Source organism: Lathamus discolor, chromosome 5, assembly GCF_037157495.1.
Source record: "Lathamus discolor isolate bLatDis1 chromosome 5, bLatDis1.hap1, whole genome shotgun sequence".
NCBI classification, from domain to species: domain Eukaryota; kingdom Metazoa; phylum Chordata; class Aves; order Psittaciformes; family Psittacidae; genus Lathamus; species Lathamus discolor.
This window is the reverse complement of record NC_088888.1, coordinates 117,173,506-117,194,932: the sequence shown is the minus strand read 5'-3', so window position 1 is coordinate 117,194,932 and position 21,427 is coordinate 117,173,506. Positions and strand designations below refer to the sequence as shown.

Genomic DNA, 21,427 nt, shown 5'->3' with positions numbered 1-21,427 from the left:
TACACACACCACCTTTCAAATTGAATGTGGTTTTTTATATAAAACACCTAAGCCTTTAGGAGTCAAGGAAGACTGACAACCCAGGAAGGAGAGGCAACATCAGGATGTATCACTGCTGTGTATTATAAAGACGTAGACTTTTTTCCTGATACTAATAAGATGGAAAACAAGTTTTTTGACAGCCACACGAACTATTCCTTCTCCAAGTCATCGATATGCCTTCTCCAGAGCCAACCAAGACACTAAACTGTTTGCAAAAAGAATACAACAGATAGATTGTTATATGTATTTTCCCAAGTACAGCAACTTGCAAATGAAGGAAGGACACAGATGTAATCTCATTCCCTACACATCAGAAAACACTGTCAACACTGATCTGAAAAAGTTGTAAGTACAGATACACCTAAGCAAGGGAGATGACACAATGTACACAATGACGACACTCCAAAATGAAAATGGGAAACCCCACTCTGGTCATGGATGAACTAAAAAAGTTCTCCAGCCTTCAGAAAGAAAGAAAGAAGCTGTGATTCACGTTGCCCTGCCGCCCTCTGACATTCAAACTGCACCCAGCTACTCCTTGATATTATAAAACTGTCACCGCATAAAACCAAAAAATACAGCTTAAATCATTGTTCAAGTGATAAAGCAATTTTCATAAAAAATACCTATAATTTTAAATATTTATTGAATATCACTTACTATTATACATAATTTATAATGTTCCCCTATGATGAGGTTGAAGACTTCAAACACTGATGGCCATTTAAAGAACCACTGGCACCTCTGGCCCAATGGAACCAATGAATTATTAAGAGCTGAAGATTTTTTCCCCAGCATAACAAACATTTGCCAGCGTCCCTGGCTGAGGGAAGAACCAACATCTCAGGAGGCAAAGAAATTATCATGAGGTAAGAAAAATCTCTCACAAATTACTGACACTAAAGAAAGAAACTATTTTTTCACTTTCCAGCCTCTTAACATTAACACCATTTTTGCTATATTCAGACATGGACAGTGGGATTGAGTGCGCCCTCAGCAAGTTTGCCGATGACACCAAGCTGTGTGGTCCGGTTGATACGCTGGAGGGAAGGGATGCCATCCAGAGGGACCTTGACACGCTTGTGAGGTGGGCTGATGCCAATCTCATGAAGTTCAACCATGACAAGTGCAAGGTCCTACACCTGGGTCGGAGCAATCCCAGGCACAGCTACAGGTTGGGCAGAGAAGAGATTCAGAGCAGCCCTGCAGAGAAGGACTTGGGGGTGCTGGTCGATGAGAAAATGAACATGAGCCGGCTTCAGTGTGCGCTCGCGGCCCAGAAAGCCAACCGTATCCTGGGCTGCATCAAAAGGAGCGTGACCAGCAGGTCGAAGGAGGTGATCCTGCCCCTCTACTCTGCTCTTGTGAGACCTCACCTGGAGCATTGTGTGCAGTTCTGGTGTCCTCAACATAAAAAGGACATGGAACTGCTGGAACAAGTACAGAGGAGGGCCACGAGGATGATCAGGGGACTGGAGCACCTCCCGTATGAAGACAGGCTGAGGAAGTTGGGGCTGTTCAGCCTGGAGAAGAGAAGGCTGCGTGGGGACCTAATAGCAGCCTTCCAGTGCCTGAAGGGGGCCTATAGGGATGCTGGGGAGGGACTCTTCGTCAGGGACTGTAGTGACAGGACAAGGGGTAATGGGTTCAAACTGAAACAGGGGAAGTTTAGATTGGATATAAGGAGGAAATTCTTTCCTGTTAGGGTGGTGAGGCACTGGAATGGGTTGCCCAGGGAGGCTGTGAGTGCTCCATCCTTGGTGGTGTTCAAGGCCAGGTTGGATGAAGCCTTGTGTGGGATGGTTTAGCGTGATGTGTCCCTGTCCATGGCAGGGGGGTTGGAACTAGATGATCTTGAGGTCCTTTCCAACCCTAACTGTTCTATGATTCTATGATTCTATAACTGTGATTTAAAATAGACGTGTTGCAGATGGAAAATTAAAGAACATAAATTAATGGAGTTTCTAAACTTGTATTTGTAAATGACTACCGTTCACACACAGAATGCATGCTGTTGATGAAAGCATTATAATAAATGCAGCGGACAGTAGCTGCAATTAAGTGTAATATTTTTGTCTTTAATCCTTGCTGTAATTTAGCTTTTATCCTCAGATACAATTCACTAAAAATTTTGAATCTTAATCAAAAGCTCCTGCAAGGATGCCTCCAAATGCCAAAATGTGCCCTTTTGCCCGAAACTGAAATCACACAAACCTCATCAATAACAAATCTTTACTACTCTGTTATCCCACAGTGGAAGAAGAAAAAGGACAGAAATAAGTAGGGAAATTGCCCCTCTTTCTTCCTCAAGAGCATAGGAAGGATGTTTCCAAAGCAGGACGGACCTCTTTTGAAATAAATTGAAGGTTTATTAGCTATTATAAGGCAGCAAAATGATTAGGTTTATTCCATCCTTTGAGTCACTTTCACTTGTGCAACACAATTTTAAGGAGCAGTGAATCCAAAAGTCAAATGACAACAGCAGGAAAGGTCACTGTCCCTATTAAAAAAATATTAATTCAGGAAATTTATGAAATCCTCAAGGTACAGTTGAAGCAAGCTGAATGAACCACACGCATCTTTGCTTGAATTACCCTTGAACAGAAAAGTGTACACTGACTCTCTCAGTATTTAAGATACATTCATAACCTGTGGAAAATAAAGCCAGCCAAGTATTATCCACATGGGAGCACTCTGGTTAATATAAATGGCTACTGCATGAGCAGGACAAAAAGGGTTTCTTCTTAAGGAGTTGCTACATCAAATGGACTCATTTGAAGACTCATTTTCATTGACTCAGAAAATAATTGAGTCAGTACATAAGAAAACACTTCCTTGACTCAAAGTTAAAATAAGGGGATTATATTGTGCATCTAAATGATGGTCTCTTTGAATTTAGCTCTGATTCAGCAGTCAGAAATATGCTGATACAGTAAATTCATCAGCACTTCTGTGACAGATATAAAAGCTATTGTGAAATCTCATCCCTTTGGCACCGATAATAATTTGCTATATTAACTGATCTGACAGTATCTCACAGCTGAGATATGTTCTGGTAGTTTCAGAACAAAATCTTTGTTTAAAGTACTTATTTAGGCTGTAGAGTTAATCATCATATATAAATGCCCTTGATAAAGAACACCTCTAAGATACATGGGTTTTCTTTAACAGTATTTCTCTAAATGCATGCACAAACATGGAACCACATGAGTTTACTTTTTTAGCAAACGGGATATTGAATAAAAAACAAAATATGCCCAAAAGACGTTGCTAATATTCTGTGACCAATCTACAAATAGAGTGACACTTATGCTGTTACTGCTTCAGCAAGTATTAAAGAGTACACGTAATTAGTACACTGGCATTTCAGTAACAGAACCTCTTGTAGCAGTTTCATTTCTATTACACTTTCCAATGCGAAACCTCAATTGTTTTATTTAAATACTGAACAGTTAGCTGCTGGTACACAGTCCTGAGAATACACTGCGCAGAGTCTTTCAGTAAAACATGACAATTTACTTAGCGCAATGTTCAGATGTCTACAGTTAAATTATGCAAATAACATGTAATTAAAGAAATTATGGGTAAAAATGCTCAATGGCAAAAGTCTTTTTTATTACTATTTAACCAGACTATACTAGACCAGATTTCTTACGCTAACAGATAACTTGGGTGCATTTGATTTCATTGGAAATAAGCTATTATATTCTGAGTTCACAAAAATGTCTGAAGATACTCAGTAGCCTGGCATTAACATTAAGCTCTCTATAAAATAAGTAGATGTAAACTGTACACAAGGGAAGTTCCTAATTCTTAATCGGCTCTCCTCCAGTCATGTATTCAGTACACTTTATATTCCCGTTAAATCACTAGAAACAAATATTTTATACCTGCAGAAAAAAATACTCCATACTGCTACTGAATTACAACAAAAAAGATACACCTATACCAGGCAAACCTAGTTCATGCACGTGTGCTCTAAGAGGGCTACACAGCCTGAGCTTCCAGAGTTAACCCTTTCAAAAAAGAGAAGAAGTCATAACTGCATGGCAGGCCCCTGATGAATGCGCACAAAACCTGAAAAGGAGAATTCCAAATATGCAGTGCCTGCTTGCATATTTGCAAGGGAGGAGAAAATGATGCAGCAGGATTTCAAAACCAAAAAGCAACCCTTTGTTAAACTGGAGGACACTGCAGACATCAATAAAACACAGATACAAGAAATGAACTAGAGAAATAGTGAGAAAAGGAAAGGGGGTATTTGGAGACAAAGGCACAGGGCATCTAAGAACCACAGACACAGAAAGCATGGTAAGGTTTCTTGGAAGCATTCCTATCCACTTGCCCTGTTTATGTATTTCAAAATCGAGTACTGTTGAATAAACAATACTTTGCCTAAAGGGCCAGGACAATTTTTCTTTAACAAGGTCACAAAGGACAAGAATGTTTGAAGTTTGATTTAAAACCGCATTTCCTATTGTCTTAATGCATATTATCGGTAAATATACCTTAGACATCAGTGTTATCAATACAAATTCTCATTCTCTTTTGATCCTAATACTCCAAAAATTCTTAAAGCAATGAGTTCATTAGATACTTTGCACAAAAATCAACATAAGAAAACATTTCTTATTCACATTTACTGCTTTTTTGACACAATGAATTGCTTTGACACCCTAACTAAATTATCCAATAATCGGGAACTCAGATCAACAAAATATTATCTTATTATTGTGTGCACCATCTGTGCATTCCACACAAGTCTAATATATCTTTAGAGCTGCAAGATTTTCAAAATACGACATTGGGATATGTGATGCTTTTATTATTCCTGTATCAACCTCTGGTTGGTACATTTATGCGTTTATCTACATTAATCAAATACCCCTGTGAAATATGAAAGCTTTCAGTGCAAATGAGAAAATAGGGGTTCTCATCACTTCCTGCTCTTTCTTTTTGTTTTTTCCACTTAGATGAGGCAGATGATCTTCTACCATGTAATTCCCTTCTTATGGAAGCTTTGAAAATGCTGTTTGCAAAACTATTAAATTCCATATGGCACTGGTAAACAATAACTGTCCTTCATGTAAATGACTCTCTAACTGCAGTCCTGGACTTCAACTCACACACAATTCTGCATGACTCGTGTAATTGCTGAGGCCTCAAGTCTGCTGCAAAACCCTTGAAGTATTTCTATTGCATGTTCTTCAATGTCTGAGCAAATGCCTGCAAAACAGCAACCTGTTACCAAGTCAGAAGTCATATGAGCTCTGACAAAAACCAGTCTTGTAAATGACTATGCAACAAGATGACCACCCTTATACAAAACAGCTGTAGACCATGGCCCAGTTCCATCTCTACATTATTTCTTTTCCCTTCTCCAAACAAATAATTCTATGATTTTCCATTCAAAGCTTATTCCTGCTTTTTGGGTGGTAGAGCCCTAACGTTTGGAGAGGTTTTTAATGGATTAAAAATAGCAGGATTTAAGAGGAATACACTGCAGACAGTCTTCTGTTTCTATTTACAGAAATTATCTGAATAATTCTAGATATAATTCTTCTGAAAGAAAAGTGCTACATAAACAGACGGACTCTCCTCCAAATTTTCAGCTGCATTGCATGTTAATTATTATATTTATAAAGACAACACAGCCAGCTATTGAAGTTGTACTCACAGTATTAAGAGGAGAGCATACTAAAAGTACAGTAAAGTTGCCAGCAAGCTCTACAAAACACTAGAAAGCTTATTTGGTTAGTTCTGCAATTTCAGCAAAATTTCAGGAATTTCACCTCTGCTTAAACACTAGCAATGTTTCTCTTACCTGAGGGGAAAGACCTAAAAGTGACCTCCTATGCTACCAAGTGCAGCCGCCAAATACCATAGGAAGTCACTTTATAGGTAACACTCAGGTTCTCATCCCTTATATAATGTGGGGTTTTTTCAAATATTTGGTCTGAACTTACTAATAGTCAATTCATATTCATGTATTTTGCATCACCATTGACACTCAGCTGAAACAATTGTCCTTCTCCAGCATTTATTCATTGATGCAGTCACCGACAGCAGTCAGACTCTCTTACCACGGTTTCACCAGACCAAACTGCAAGCACTTCCTTTCATATGACCAGGCTTGTCATTCCCTGGTGTTTAATGCATCCTCTCTCCAGGACACTTTCCTTGACCTTGATGAGTTACATACCATGTTTCCAGTGCATATGCAATTTTGCCAGCACCATGTACAATGGCACCCGAATTTTCCACTTAAAGGATGAAGCGTCTGTCTGATCCTTCTGTTCTATTATTCTAAACCTCAGAGTGATCCTGTCCTCTATCAGATGCTCTGCTAGACAAATTATAGCTCCCCGCTTTAATATCAGCAAAGTTCAACATTTACTACACTTGAAGATATCATCCAACATGATCAAGCCCAAAGATAAGCTCGAACAGCATCTCCCAAAAAACCCCCACCATTACTAACATCCCTCCCCTCCCAGTACCATTGCTTCCATCACATCCTCTGAATAAGGAAACAGTTTCCTATGTGTCTAAAGAGTCAAATGCTTCACTAGCATCCACAGAGATGAGAACCAGTCCTACAGCTGTTTCGAGCAGGCATCACTGATGGACAGAACCAGATCCAGCACATACTAAGCAGACAAACCAGGACCAGCTACCTCTAGAAACAACCCCAGACTACAGACATTATAAATATTAATTAAATAGTAAATTACTATTTAAAAAACAACAGATTTGCAGGAAAGAAGGTAGTTATGATTGCTCAAATTTTTTAAAGACATACGGCAGAAATAAATATACCATTTTAAAGAAGCCTTCACAAGAAAAGCACTCCTTAAAATTAAAGTCTCCTCACTAGGCCAGCAAATCTAAGCCATTCATAAGGCATTATTAGTCAAGGTTTTGAGTTCCTCAACAATTTACTTCAGTGTAACAAACATAGGTCAGAGTAGCAGTTCTGAATTTAACATTTGCATTTAGCTTTAAATGTTTAGTTCTGCTAGGCAGTATTGCAGCAGACTATTTGTCTTTCATTACGTTTTGAGAATGGAGTTTGTAATGGCTTTTCTGGTAATTAACGAAAGTATAATCACCTTTTATTTTGCCCCGAAATAACGTGCTAGATTTTACTAGGTCAGTGACAGCAAACATTAGTTGTCACTTACATGAAGTTTCTAATGCAAATTAAAGGACTATTAAAAGGTCAGAAACTGCAAAAAAATATATTCCCTTTGATCTCAAGGCAAACATTTGAGGATGCTACAAAAAGACAGAATAAAGTGCCCTTTAAAACTATCAGTTTGATTTTGTGTACCCAAAGCATAAAATAATTGGTGCTTTAAGCCGGCAGAAATGGCATTTGCATCTGGCTGCACCTCATGAAGTGACTACGGTTGTTGATACTCTTCTTTTGCAAAGCTGGTAAACTCAGTTGAGGAAATTAAACTTTCCTTAGCAACTACACACATCTTCCCTCCATTCAAATTCCAGTGAAAGAAACTCTTATCTAAAACCAAACTCAAATTCGATATTAACAGCGAAAAAGATATGTATATCATAGAATCATAGAATAGTTAGGGTTGGAAAGGACCTCAAGATCATCCAGTTCCAACCCCCCTGCCATGGCCAGGGACACCTCACACTAAACCATCCCACACAAGGCTTCATCCAACCTGGCCTTGAACACTGCCAGGGATGGAGCACTCACAACCTCCCTGGGCAACCGATTCCAGTGCCTCACCACCCTGACAGGAAAGAATTTCCTCCTTATATCCAATTTAAACTTCCCCATTTAAGTTTGAACCCGTTACCCCTTGTCCTATCACTACAGTCCCTAATGAAGAGTCCCTCCCCAGTATCCCTGTAGCCCCCTTCAGATACTGGAAGGCTGCTCTGAGGTCCCCACGCAGCCTTCTCTTCTCCAGGCTGAACAGCCCCAACTTCCTCAGCCTTTCTTCATACAGGAGGTGCTCCAGTCCCCTGATCATCCTCGTGGCCCTCCTCTGGACTTGTTCCAGCAGTTCCATGTCCGTTTTACGTTGAGGACACCAGAACTGCACACAATACGCCAAGTGAGGATACTCCAGAGCATGAGTATGTATCAAGATACGTATACGTATGTATGAACATAAATAAAAACTGTATACATACACATAGTATACTGTCAATTGCCTTGAATTCTGTAAATTCTTGAATTCTCTAAATCACAGCATTTACAGTACAAAGATTGAAAGCCATCAGAAGGTACACAGCAAGTGTCCATGCCCTTTAACTGCACTTAATGACACTACAGTTTATTTCACAATTTTAACAATGAAATAAAAAAGTACAAAATGTAACTAGATGATCTTAAGGTCCTTTCCAACCCTACCTATTCTATGATTCTATGACAGCAATTTAACTGCTTTAAAGAACAGCATAAGGGGACACCAACTGCTTGAACTGTAATTATAATCGAAGGACCTCAATTTTCATTAGAAATAATAACTGCATCACATGTATAGATGCCAAACAAGATCAAACCACCCATTAAAAAAAAAGAGCAGGTCAAAGAGGATAAACACACATAAAATAAGTGGAAATGGCAAGATGACAAGAGTATGAGTCCCAAAATACAGTCACAAGAAAGAGGTACTATTTGTTTCAAAGGCAAGTGTCCTTTTAAAATTGAATAAGACCAACTTATACTGAGAAATCTATAATCTGGCACCAGTCCCTCACACCAAGGCCAGAAAAAATGTCGTATCTAATTAAAATAATAATAGTAATAAAAAAGAATACTTGAATTGTATTTCATAGCCAATACAGACGTTCCAAATATTGACTGAAGGTTAAAGTTCCCAGCACATTTTTTATAAGTTCAACTAAAATTGAATGGAAAAAGAATCAGAAGGGAGGGATCTCTTGCACCATAATCTGGACTGCAGTCTGGTATTATATGATGGCATTCTTGGCAGAGTGCAGTTTTGCCAGACTTGACTATTTTAAAAATTTAGGGCCCATTTAGCCAGTTAGAGTAAACTAGCACAGCTTTGCCAACTACTAATAGCAAATAACACTTCCTTTAAAGATATGAACCTGCTGTATCTATAGGGAGAAAATGCAAAGCAATCTACTCAAACCTCAAGAAGCAATCACTGACCTCTACATTTTGCTGACTGATCTGGACCCTAGCCTGGAGAGCTGTCATCTTTTCTGCATTCTCAGAAAGACCTCCAGGGAACTACTTTTTGCCAGCTAATACAAAACAATAAAAAAGAAAGTCACGTTCAGCAAAGGAGGTATGACATTTGTCATATTCACAAGACTGTAAAAAAATGAGGGAAGTTTCTCTTCTTCAGCTTTGCATTACCTATATAACCTGACTGAGATTTGAGAACATGAGTGCACAAATGCTGCATATCATGGAAGCCTTGCCTCTCATCTCAACCCTCAGCAACTCCATTACCTCAAAATTATAGATTTAGAGGAGGAAATTCATCCCACTATGTAAATGAAATCAAAATAAAAGACTGATGCACTGACATGCAAGCACAATGTAGGACTTTTCAATGATTTGTAATGATTGGCAAGTAAATATCACCAATCAAAAGAGAGGGAGGGCAAATCCACTCTTTCAATCCTAAGCCTTTGAGGCAGCCAAAACACTAACAGTTTCATATTTTCATGAGGTAAATAAGACCTCGTAATGGGCCTAATTTTAACTACTTCAATAAAAAGTAGACTAGGTGTTGGAAACATTCATTTAAATGCTTCATTAACATAAGCTGTCAGAATCACGTTAAAATTATCTTTTAAAAAAGCTGCCAACCAGGGCTATGTGACATTGAAGTCAGCTTGAATTTAACATGTACAATGTCCTTTCTTAATGAAAGTCAGTTGACAAGTAAATTAAGACCAAAAAGATCACTAGTAAACAAAAGCTTATGGCTTCTGAATACTACTTGTTGAGTTCAGGACAAACTTTGATATTGCCCTACCAAAAGCAATTTATGGTATTAAATATTTAAATATGTCATTTTTAAAATAAAGAAAACTAAGATTTCCTATTTAATGCAGCCTATACTTGGACAGACAGAGATTTAAACTTAACTCTCAATATAGGATCACAGAATCACAGAATAGTTTGGATTGGAAGGGACCTAAAAGGTCATCCAGTCCAACCCTCCTGCAATGAGCAGGGGCATCTTCACCTTGATCAAGTTGCCCAGAACCACATCCAGCCTGGCCCTGAATGTCTCCAGGGATGGCCCATCCACCACCTCTCTGGGCAACCTGTGCCAGTGTTTCACCACTCTCATTGCAAAGAATTTTTTCCTCATGTCCAGCCTGTATCTCCCCTCTTTTAGTTGAAAACCACCACCCTCATCCTATTGCAACAGGCCCTGCTAAAAAGTCTTTCCCTATCTTTCTTATAGGCCCCTTTGAAGAACTGAAAGGCCACAAAATAAGGTCTCCCCAGAGCCTCCTGTTCTCCAGGCTGAACCAAATTCTCTCTCAGGCATATTTCAATTAAGTGTATTAATGAGAGTCTTAAATTCAGCTAATCATTTTAGGTCTTAAGAGAGGGGCAACTTTAAAGGAAAATGACCAAAAGAAAATTCCTCAGGAAAAAACCCTCTTAGATTTCCCTGAGTTAGGGATACACAGAGATACAATTTCCCTAGGCAAAAAGAACCTTTAACCTTATAATCCTCCTGCTTTCTGCTATGCTCACTACATATGACCCTGAAACTCATCAAGATCCATCAGGCCATAGCCTCTGTCCTCCACATCTCAGAAATCTGTGTTGGATTTTGAAGCCATATCTCCAAAGGCTGAAACCAGAAAAAAAATAATGAGAGACCATGAGCTGATCACATAATTAAAGACTGTGTAAACAGAGGTAAATGGCAGGGGGATTGCCGTAATTCAGCTGGGCATTTTCAACATCTACATTTCAGCTGCCCAAAAGTGTGACTTTGTATGTGCCGCATTATCTGCTTCATTTCTCAATGGAAAAAGCTTTCCTTACAAACATTAAGTTGGTATACGTAACCAAAAAAGACAAATGGATGCGTGCTTTCCTATGGGGCCAATTAACAACTCAAACACCAGAAAACTATACACTCCTCTTCTTTAACACAGATAATTCTTGCTTATGTGATAGTCACTCTGCCTAAGATTTATTTAAAAATAAAATAAAACTTAAAGAAATTCAGAGTATGCCTGTGTAATCAGTAAATAAATGAATCTTGCAATGCAATTGCCACATCGATATTCCAAACTCTGGTTTTCCCTGAGTTCCCATTAAAATGCTGTTGCCACAGAAGCTACAGAAGCACAAATGACAGGTAGATCCCACTGGGGAATGAAAAAAAGAAGTTAAATAAGGCCATGCCATTCCTTCATGTGAAATATAATCCCCAATTAGGTATCCTGATTTTTTTAAAAAGGCTTTTGAACAGCTTATCTTGTTCTTAGAGCAACAAAGCTTCTCATGATGACTAGGGCATGGATTTCAAATGGCTTCCTTTGACTAGGAATTATTCTTCACAGAAAAACAACCCCATGTTCAACTGAAAAAGCAGGAGACACCAGTCATTGCTTTTCCAAAGACCCACCATCACCTTAGACTTTTGCGCTGAGCACGCCACTACCCAGTTGAAATTAGAAGTGCAATACTGTAGCCTGAGCTCAGGAATGGAAATGAAGGAGGACAGTAAGAAGCTTGTAAGTGCAGGTAATAAACCAGTTTCACTCTTTATAGCATCAGGCTGCTTCTTCACACAATTAAGGTCTGAGCACATTTGGAATGCTACAAAATGTAACAAGTCGAAACACTGTTCTTTCTGTTTTCAAATGTAGGCTATCTCTGGATTTGCTTCCTTACGCTGTGTGAAAACAGCCATGAAATAAGAACACAAGGGGAAATGAAAAACAGTTGAAAACAAAAATGAACTTCCAACCTTTAACAATTGAAGATTTGCGGAAGTGCTCATGCAGGAAGGTACCTTTTAATAGAAAGGTGCTACCCAGAAAATCCAAGAATTTAATGAAACACATTCAGAACAAATCCTTCAGCAACAGTTTCTCCAGATACTGCAGCTCAGGCTTTTAAAGACATTAAATCTAAATATTTAACAAAAAGCTCTACAGAAGTTGACATCTTGAAGATGAGCAAGTCCTTAACTGGTCTGTTGCGGATTAGTTGGTCTTAATTATGTCTCCCAGATTTACCTAAGGGTAAAAACTCCAGACATAGAAACGGCAATATTCATGGATCAACTATTACTAGGTCAGAAGCTGCCTGAAATCACAAGTCTTTTTCTGAAAAAGTTCCTGCAAAACAATCAGACTTCTTCCACATAAAAGGAAGTTGAGCTGGGGAAAAGAAAAAGAATCAAATGCCCCATAGCATTTTGTCTAAATCCTGTGTTTATAAGGCATTCATACCGACAACTCCAACTGAAAGCAAACGGGAATTAGGTGCCTAAAATACCTTCAAGGACTAACTGATGTTTCAGTGCCTAAAATAGGGATAAGCTGAAACACAAGCACATTACCCTGCAACAAATAAAACTGAACCTGCACTCTCTTTAACAAGACTATTGGATGAGTCAGTCACTGCTGACAAGATTTTATTTCCTTCTGGGAAGACTCGAGTGGAAAGAGAAGGATATTAAGTCACATCAGATTGTTAAGGCTCACACTGTTATAGTACCCATGCTGTAAACATTCTCTTACTCTCTCACTAACATCCTCATACTCGGAGGGAAAAGCACAGAAGTTTATCAGAAAAAAATATTCTGCATAATCAAGCAATTTTGCTGTGGACTAATTGGAAAAACCTACGATGGTGTCAGAAAAATGATTTGGAAACAACATAGGTACATTCACAGAGCTTTTTGCCATCGCATTGATGGGCTAAACTATCCAGACTACACACTGAAGAGACGAACAGACCCACTCCTTATTTCTGAATGGTGCATTGCTTCCTGGAAGACAGGCTGACATTTCATCAACAGTTTTCCAGACAACTAGCATACACGTAGTCATTCTGCCAGTATTAGGAAATATTGGAAATGCATGCCAGGAAACATCAGAAATGCCAGCATTAGGAAAATTACCAATACAATTGTTTAAAACATAGGAAGATTTCTCAAAGAGTAGTATTACTCAAAGAACTAAGAGGAACAAGGATCTTCCACTGCAAAGCATGAGGAAACATTTACTGTATGGATGAGATGAACAAGAAGTAGATGAGGAAAAAAAAAGCCTTCAACTGATTGTGAAATCTGGCTTGGACCCAGTAGTAGTAATTCCTTAAAAGATGAAGGCAGCAGCAGAGCTGAGTATTTATCTTGCAACATTTTGTACAGAAACTGGTTACACGAACATCCACCTTGCTCTGCAGGCTGGCTCCCTTACAAAATACTTATCACAAAGAGATCAGCCAAATCAAAACACTGAGCAGGAGTTGAATAAACTTCAATTGTGTCTAATTGTGATTGACAAGACAATCCCAGGGTAAAAAAAAAACCCAAAACAACCTGTTCCAAGAAAACAACGTTGAAATATTAGAGATTATTTGAGATTCCCATTAAACTGACAGCCTACACATTAACTAGGAAAAGCTGTTTTGCTCTGTATTGTATCGGTGAGCTACTCCTCCTACTCTGTTAAACAAGCTTTTTTTGGCATTCTATAAAGCTGCATATACAATATCGAATTTCTGTCCTATGTTTTACTATGTTCAGCATGACACATCTATAGTTTCTGAAATAACAAAATGAATTTTGGATCACCAGCCACAAAAGCAGTAGGTGCTATTGGGAGGCAAAGAGAAAAGAGGAGGAAATAGAGAACACACCACCACTGAGGAGGTTTATGCTTCAGAATGTGTGGACATGCCAAAGCTACATTTTGTAACATCCTACAAATTTAATAAAATCCTTTTGAAAACTAAAATTACACTCTTCTTTTATAAGCAAGAAATTCATTATTTATATAATCATCAATTATGAAAAGGGATATTGATTCCCTCATGCATACATATGTTAGATAAGGCACAAATTCCTCTTACTACTTCTCCTTCTAGTCACTGGGGCAAAGAAAAAACACCATCCTTCTGGCTGCCAGAATCACTTTCAGTACAGTCAAAACAAAAAGTTTAGCACGATTAAGACACTTTAGCCTTCCAAAAGGAAGAAACTTCTACTATCCAAAGCCACAAAGAAAACCACACCTGGGAAGAGTCTTCCAGATCAGATTTTTCCCCATTTCCTAGAGCATTACACCACCCCACCCTCATCAGTCAAGAGAAGCTACTCGCGTCTGCAACAACCAAGATCAGAATCACAGAATGGTTTGGGCTGGAAGAGACCTTAAAAAGTGGTTCCAATCCCCTTGCCCCACAGTTGCTCGAAGCCTTATCCAACCTGGCCTTGAACACTGCCAGCGATGGGGCAGCCACAGCTTCTTTGGGCAGCCTGTGCCAGTTTTCCACCACCCTCACAGTGAAGAATTTCTTCCTTATACCTAATATAATCTACCCTCGTTCAGAAAACTGTAGCTTTGCTGCGAACAGCTTACTGTGAAAGTTCAGGTGCTCCAGCACCAGCCCACACAGGGCTCAATAATAGCTCTCTGAAATGAATGTCAAATAAAAAGACAGATGCAGAACTGCTTAAATGAGCAACTGCTATGATAGCAAAGCTAAAATGATGGAAAATTAATGATGCTATTCCTTTAAAGAATAAGAGAATTATAGGAGCAGTCCTTAACCTCATACGGTCATCTTATCTCTTCCGTTTTTTACTGTTTCTCTTTCCCCCTCAGACTGCCAACTAATACACAAAAACCCTTTTACAGTAGTGCCACCCCATAGCACCACTATTCTTAACATGCTGCAAGGAGTTCCATCAGAAGCCTTGGCAGATTCAAAGTAATTTTTCCAGTAATTTGGCCCTCATTCCTGGATTTACAAGGAGAAACTTAACAAGTTGAGATACCTCCTCCTTCATACTTCAGACCTCGTACAGACAGAACTGTGAAGGATTTGGTTAACTGTAAGTAGAGGTGCCTGTTTGGCTGCTCAAGCTTCCTAGACACTAGCTTGTAAAATCCTGCTTTCCAGTGGCTTATTAAAAAAACCATCAAAACTGCCATTTTCCATGCTGGAGCATCTGCTGCAGGCTGGTTTCTGCTGCTAGCTTGGGCTTAAGTGAAAACTATTCTATTAAAAACAAAAAAAAAGGGCACAGAGCATTTTGCTATGTCTCAAGTGGAGCAGGCTTCACCTCTTCACAGCTTCCTGCATGTGACCACACTGAGCATACATTAGTCTCAAGGGAAAAATTAAGTTTACACATAGTGTTGACATTTGAGGCAGAGAACAAGACTTCTCTTGCCATTAGTGATCCTTCCTAGTAGGAAGTACTAAACCTTCCAGCCAAGAAACAGAAACTCTGCCCTCAATATTCTTCCTGCTGGTATCTAAGAGGAGGAAAGGGCCTGGCTGGAAGAGAAAGAAATAGGCTATCTTAATTCATCCTCTTCCCCCATATGCATTGCAATACAGTCTTTAATTACATGACCATATATTTTCTAGAGGACCTGTGAATAATTCATTCCCTAGACTGGACTCTGGGAATGAATCAGAAGACTGCAGTGAACTAGACTATTATTTACAGGACTCCTACCTCATCTGCTGTTAAAGCTGGATGACAAATCAGTCATGGACTCATAGAGGGGTAAAAACCTACTAGTCTCATAGTTAATATATTTATTAGTTTTAAAAGCTGGTCTGATTTTTTGTGTATTTCTTGGAAGATGGGAGAATTAAAAAGTGTTTCACTCATCTACAGTTCTGGTTTATTATTTACCTAGAAATTCACCTCTACTTCTGTAGAGATGAAACTAAAGTAATAGATTAAACCTATTAGTCCCTTCTTTAGGGCCAACATGTAACCCTTGCTATTGAAAGAAACTGAAGAAAGAAATAGGACTATGCTACTAGTAAGCAACAACTACCAAGGAGAAAAAAGAAACTTCAGGACTAGCAACACAACAGCAAAGTATTCTGCAGGAGAAGATATACAGGCTTGGTTGCCAGCACGTTCTTATCCCTCACAGCCCAGCTACTGAAGTACAGAGTGAATGAACCTGAAGAGACACATAGCAGTCAGAAACTGGACATGGCCTGTCCTTTGTTCAGCCTGACTCCAACAGTGGCAGATTTGTGCTGCTATCTGCATTTCAGACATCTCTTAGTGGATTCCATTAAAAATATCATCTCTGTAGTTGGGTAGAAAAAACAACAAGCGCATCAGTCCAGTGGCACGTCTATCACAGTATGGCTTTATGAATCAAAGCTATACTCATTTGACAATTAAAATATTAAGTCAGGTGCACAGCATTACCATGTACTCAAGGACTATCAGAAACATGGTAATAAACCCCTAAATATGCTGGTATAAACACCAGCAGAATAGAGCAGTTCTAGTATTTGATATCCAATACATATTGCCATTAGAAACAGTTCCTTTGTGAGACTCAAGAAATTTCTGGGTTTTGTTTAAAATGTTGGAATGCTTCTTTACCCTCCCATAACTAAGTCCAATGACAAATTTACATTCTGTCCTTTCTCCTTCTCACTTCTCAGCTGATCCTTTACAAGAAACAGCTTTCGGGGTATATTTCTTCTATTTTCTGCAGACTAAAACAGGAGCTTCCACTGCTTTCAATTTAGTTCCCTTTCCTGCCACAAGAAAATTAATAGAAAAGCAGACCAAATGCCCAGGAGGAATTGTTGAACAAGTGGCATCTGAGCTGTAGAAAGGATTTCAAAAGCAACTCACTCTGTCTGACTCCCTCTTATTTGAAAACCGCCTACGAGCCTTAGGGATGGATTAAAGCTAAGCATGGCCTGGATAATCTACAAATGCGGGGCCCCAGTTGTAAGGAGGATGGCAGTGAAACACTTGGGGAGTACGGTTATTCCTAGAAACCAGAGGGCTTCTTATGGAATGCACAGCCCAGATCAACAAAACTATTCAACCCTGCCTTAATCTGTGGTTGGTGAGCTCAGAAGCAGCAGCCCCCAACTGTGCTTCTCTGATGGTTCAGGTGGTTTCAAGTTGGAAAAATGGTTTAAAACTGAAATAAAAAACAATCAGTAGCCTTGGGCATCTTCTGATTGCAACCTTCTAGCAGAAACTGAAAGTTAAAAGTGGTCAGTCCACCGCAGAGGCATCACAAGCAGCTAAAGAGGCAGCAAGAGAAAGGAGGCTTCTTAACAAGGTGAACACAGGTGGCAGACAGACCTGAAATCAGACAACCATCCCTTTTGAAATCTACTTTTGACTGCTGCACTCAGGGTTCCCCAGGTGGCTCGGACCCTTTCAATAGTGCTTCCTATTAGGAAGAAAGCTACAGTAGATCAGTAGCACCACTTCCCAATTAAGTTTTTTTTTCTTTCTCTGACAACAGCAAGCCAATGCTGAGAGTGGACAAAGCACTGAAAAACATCACTGGTGAGTGAAGAGCAATGAGAGCTGCTCTCCTGAAGAAAAAGCAATTTGTTCCTTGGGATAACCATATAACCCCTTCAAAGTCTGTGTTTGTTTGCTTTTGCAGCAAATTCTCTCCACTGTATTTACTTTCTTCTCAGTTTGCATTCACCTAGGCATACTTACCAACTGAAGGAAGAAGGATGATGAGGTATAGTAATAATCATCATTTAGTAACAGTGTCTGTTCAGTAATAGAGTATGAAAAAACAATGGCTATTTAAGGTAAAACAAACCATGTTTGGACAATCTCTGACCAAACTCAAATTCCAAAGCAGAAATCTGTGTGTTGGCCAATAGCACACAGATCCTGGGATATATTCATTTTTTACCTTAATAACAAAAAAAAAAAAACAAAAACAAAAACAAAGTGGAGAGGGAGATACAGTATTATGGTTTCATGTTCCTGATTCTGAACCAACCCCCAAAAGAAGAAAATGTCCATCTGTAAAGGCTCTGGAAGAGGGAAGCTATGTGGTATTTAGTAATGACAATTTCATAGAATCCTAGAATAGTTAGGGTTGGAAAGGACCTCAAGATCATCCAGTTCCAACCCCCCTGCCATGGCCAGGGACACCTCACACTAAACCATCCCACACAAGGCTTTATCCAGCCTGGCCTTGAACACTGCCAGGGATGGAGCACTCACAACCTCCCTGGGCAACCCATTCCAGTGCCTCACCACCCTCACAGGAAAGAATTTCCTCCTTATGTCCAATCTAAACTTCCCCTGTTTAAGTTTTAACCCATTACCCCTTGTCCTGTCACTACAGTCCCTGAGGAAGAGTCCCTCCCCAGCATCCCTATAGGCCCCCTTCAGGTACTGGAAGGCTGCTATGAGGTCCCCACGCAGCCTTCTCTTCTCCAGGCTGAACTTTAAATCTTGTGACCAGAATAGGTGATTTAACAGACCACATCCACTGCCACGAACTGCTACACTTGGGAAATAAATAAATAAATAATGCATAAAGCCAGGTACAAGAAAACAAACCCTGATAAAACTGACAGTTAAACTAGATATTACTTGCCATCGCTGAGGAAGCAGGATTAAAAACTGTACAAAGACTGAGAACAGTAAACATTCCCTTGTTGACAGACAATTTCTCAAAGAAAAGATGGAAAAAACCCAACAAACTTATTACATTTTAATGTACTGAAATTCAATTATAAATCTACAGAAGTGATTAATGAAGAGAAAAATGTTAAACAGTTATAAATAGCAGCTGCATATCATTGCCACGGGCTTTTCAACTGCAAGATCCATTAAAAGAGAAGGCAAATAGCAGAAGTGGGCTGGTGAAAGATCTGTATGTCCAAAAGCCTGTTTGCTTTCTCAACTGTTACCTCGTCAAACAGAAGGTACTCCCTCTCCTGGAAACTGTTCTTTTATAGCCATAAAACATCAGAGCTACAAAGTTAAGAAAATAAATATGTTTTAAAGGCTATAGCTAAAATAATTAAATAATTTGACAAACATTATAGATACACAGTCATTTGAAAAAGAGCACTGAAAAATGTACTGCCAAATAATTGTAATAATTCTGCATGTACATAATGACTTTACACTGCAGTCCACCTGTGAATTGCTGTTCAGAAGCATTTCTGTCAGAACAGTTGCTCAGGTTCTGCGGGACCTGCTCCTAAACCAATGTTTTGGCATTCTCATAAACTTATTTCAGTAGATCCGCTCAGCAATGAAAGTCAAGATACTGCAAATCATTTTGCCTTAAAATATCTGAATTAAATCTGAATTAAGCATGCAGAAGAACACGATTTTTGTATGTGCAGTGACATCTAGTGGAAGAAACCAAACCCACATATAAAACGGACTTCTAGAGAAAGAGAAGCTATTATCATGTCTTGCGTGATTTCTGGCTGAGATAAAGAATTATTAACACCAGCCCTTTCAAATCTGTCTTAGTATCTTGCCTTCTGCACAACACTCACAAGCCCGCTGAAGGGAATCCTATTAAGCATAACATGTTAATAAGACTATTTAATGCAAATATACATTTTTCCTTCCCATACAAATTCCATTTGATAAATGTACATATCTTACACAATTGTTGGAGGGCAAATGATTGTTGAGAAAGCAAACATTCCCAGGAAGACAGCTGTTATTCTATTTATTCCATCCACTTTTCTAAAAGAAAAGAAATTCAGCAGTAACATCTAACTTAAATTCTTTCATCCAGCTCCATAGATATGCAATCCAATTTTAATTTTGCAGTGATTCTTAAACCTTTCCCTTAAAAATTCAAGCAGAAGACACAGCTTGTAGAAAGGAAACAAAAATTGGAAGTATGCAATGAGTGTTGTCTAATACAGGTGACAAATGGAGGAAGTTACAAAATGACAAGTAAAAGTTGTTCATATGAAAGTACAGATTTAAGTCTCCCGTTAAAAGCAGTCATGCTTCAGACACAGCCAACAACAGACATTCTAACCAAAATGCAACACCAACATGTCTAACTAGCAACAATTTTACTAAAACGATTCACTTACTGAAAAGTGAAAAAAACCTTAGAAACAAGTGTTATTCCTGCCAAACATACAAATAAACACATATGCCAAAGCTGAAAATGAACAGTTTAAATACAGTATCATGAGTACATCGCTTTGTATATAAATGCACACCACTGCTGTAACTTCCTCTATTCACCTGACCTGTAAATACAACCATTTTAGAACCTGTGTCAAAAGCCACACGTACCTTTTAAGGGCAGGATTAAAGCCTGTACTGGCATCTTTTGCAAAAAATTCATAACAGGCAATTTTCCAATATTGGTAACCAAAACGGTAAAGTTATGAGGTTGATACAAATAATTACAAATATCAAGATGTATTTTGTGTTCATCAGATAATTTTATATGATTTACATATTTATAAATTTAAAATTTAAAAAAAGCAGCCATTCACTAGTGATGCATTAGGTTCCTAATGTTCTAGTAGTCTTACTATGGAAAAGTAACAAACTCCACAAGATTCTGTTGACTGCTAATGGCATTAAATGGGTAAGTGTCACAAGTACTGGTTTTTGCACATGATGCACATGTATCAGTAATAATGCTAGTAGTCCATTAACTGTGACAATAAGTACTTTTTAAAAGTTCTAAGGTTTGCTCTTCAGAAGCCCAAGAGCTTGCACAACTTCTCTACCCTACAGCCATCAAAAAGTGGATTTCATAAACACAATAATTCAATGTGTGAGTAGCAGGTGTTAATTAAGAGCACTTCTCACCTGAGGACCGAGGTTGCTAAAACAAAGACAGACATGAAAAAAACATGAAAGAATGAAAGAAAAAAACAAATGCTCCTTAAGAGCAAGGTACTGGGGTAGAACACAAAATAAGTGAGAAGAGGAAAAGGAGACAAACCAGTCGAGGTTAATAAGAAGTAACAAAAATGCATAAAACAGGATAACAGTGATGTATGCCCAGCCTTCAGGCAGAAGAACTGAGATAATGGTGTTTAAACACCATTCAGCAACCGTGGTTTCAAAATTACCTGGAAATGCAAATAAATGTAGACTAATGCAGCATTTATACAGAACACAACAAACTGTTCTTGACAGAGTTCACTACGGTATTCAAGGCAGCACGGAAAGGAAATGATTAAAATCAAAATCTATTAGCTTCTGCCACCCTAATCAGAACCTCACAAAGAGCAATACAATTACTTTGAGTTTGTCTCCTAGTGTTTTTGCTGGGTATACCCAAGATTTCTAAAGAAAGAAAATTCCCCTGTTTAGAGAAGTATGTCTACCAAAATAACTGCTTGGTATTGGTCTGTATTTATTCATCATGGCAAGTTAAG

At 38.7% G+C, this 21,427-nt stretch overlaps 1 protein-coding gene across 7 annotated transcripts in view; it reads right to left on the bottom strand.

The window, feature by feature from the left end:
* Window positions 1-21,427, bottom strand: part of KIF16B (kinesin family member 16B) — a 147,507-nt gene that overhangs the window by 76,696 nt on the left and 49,384 nt on the right. The window lies entirely within an intron of this gene.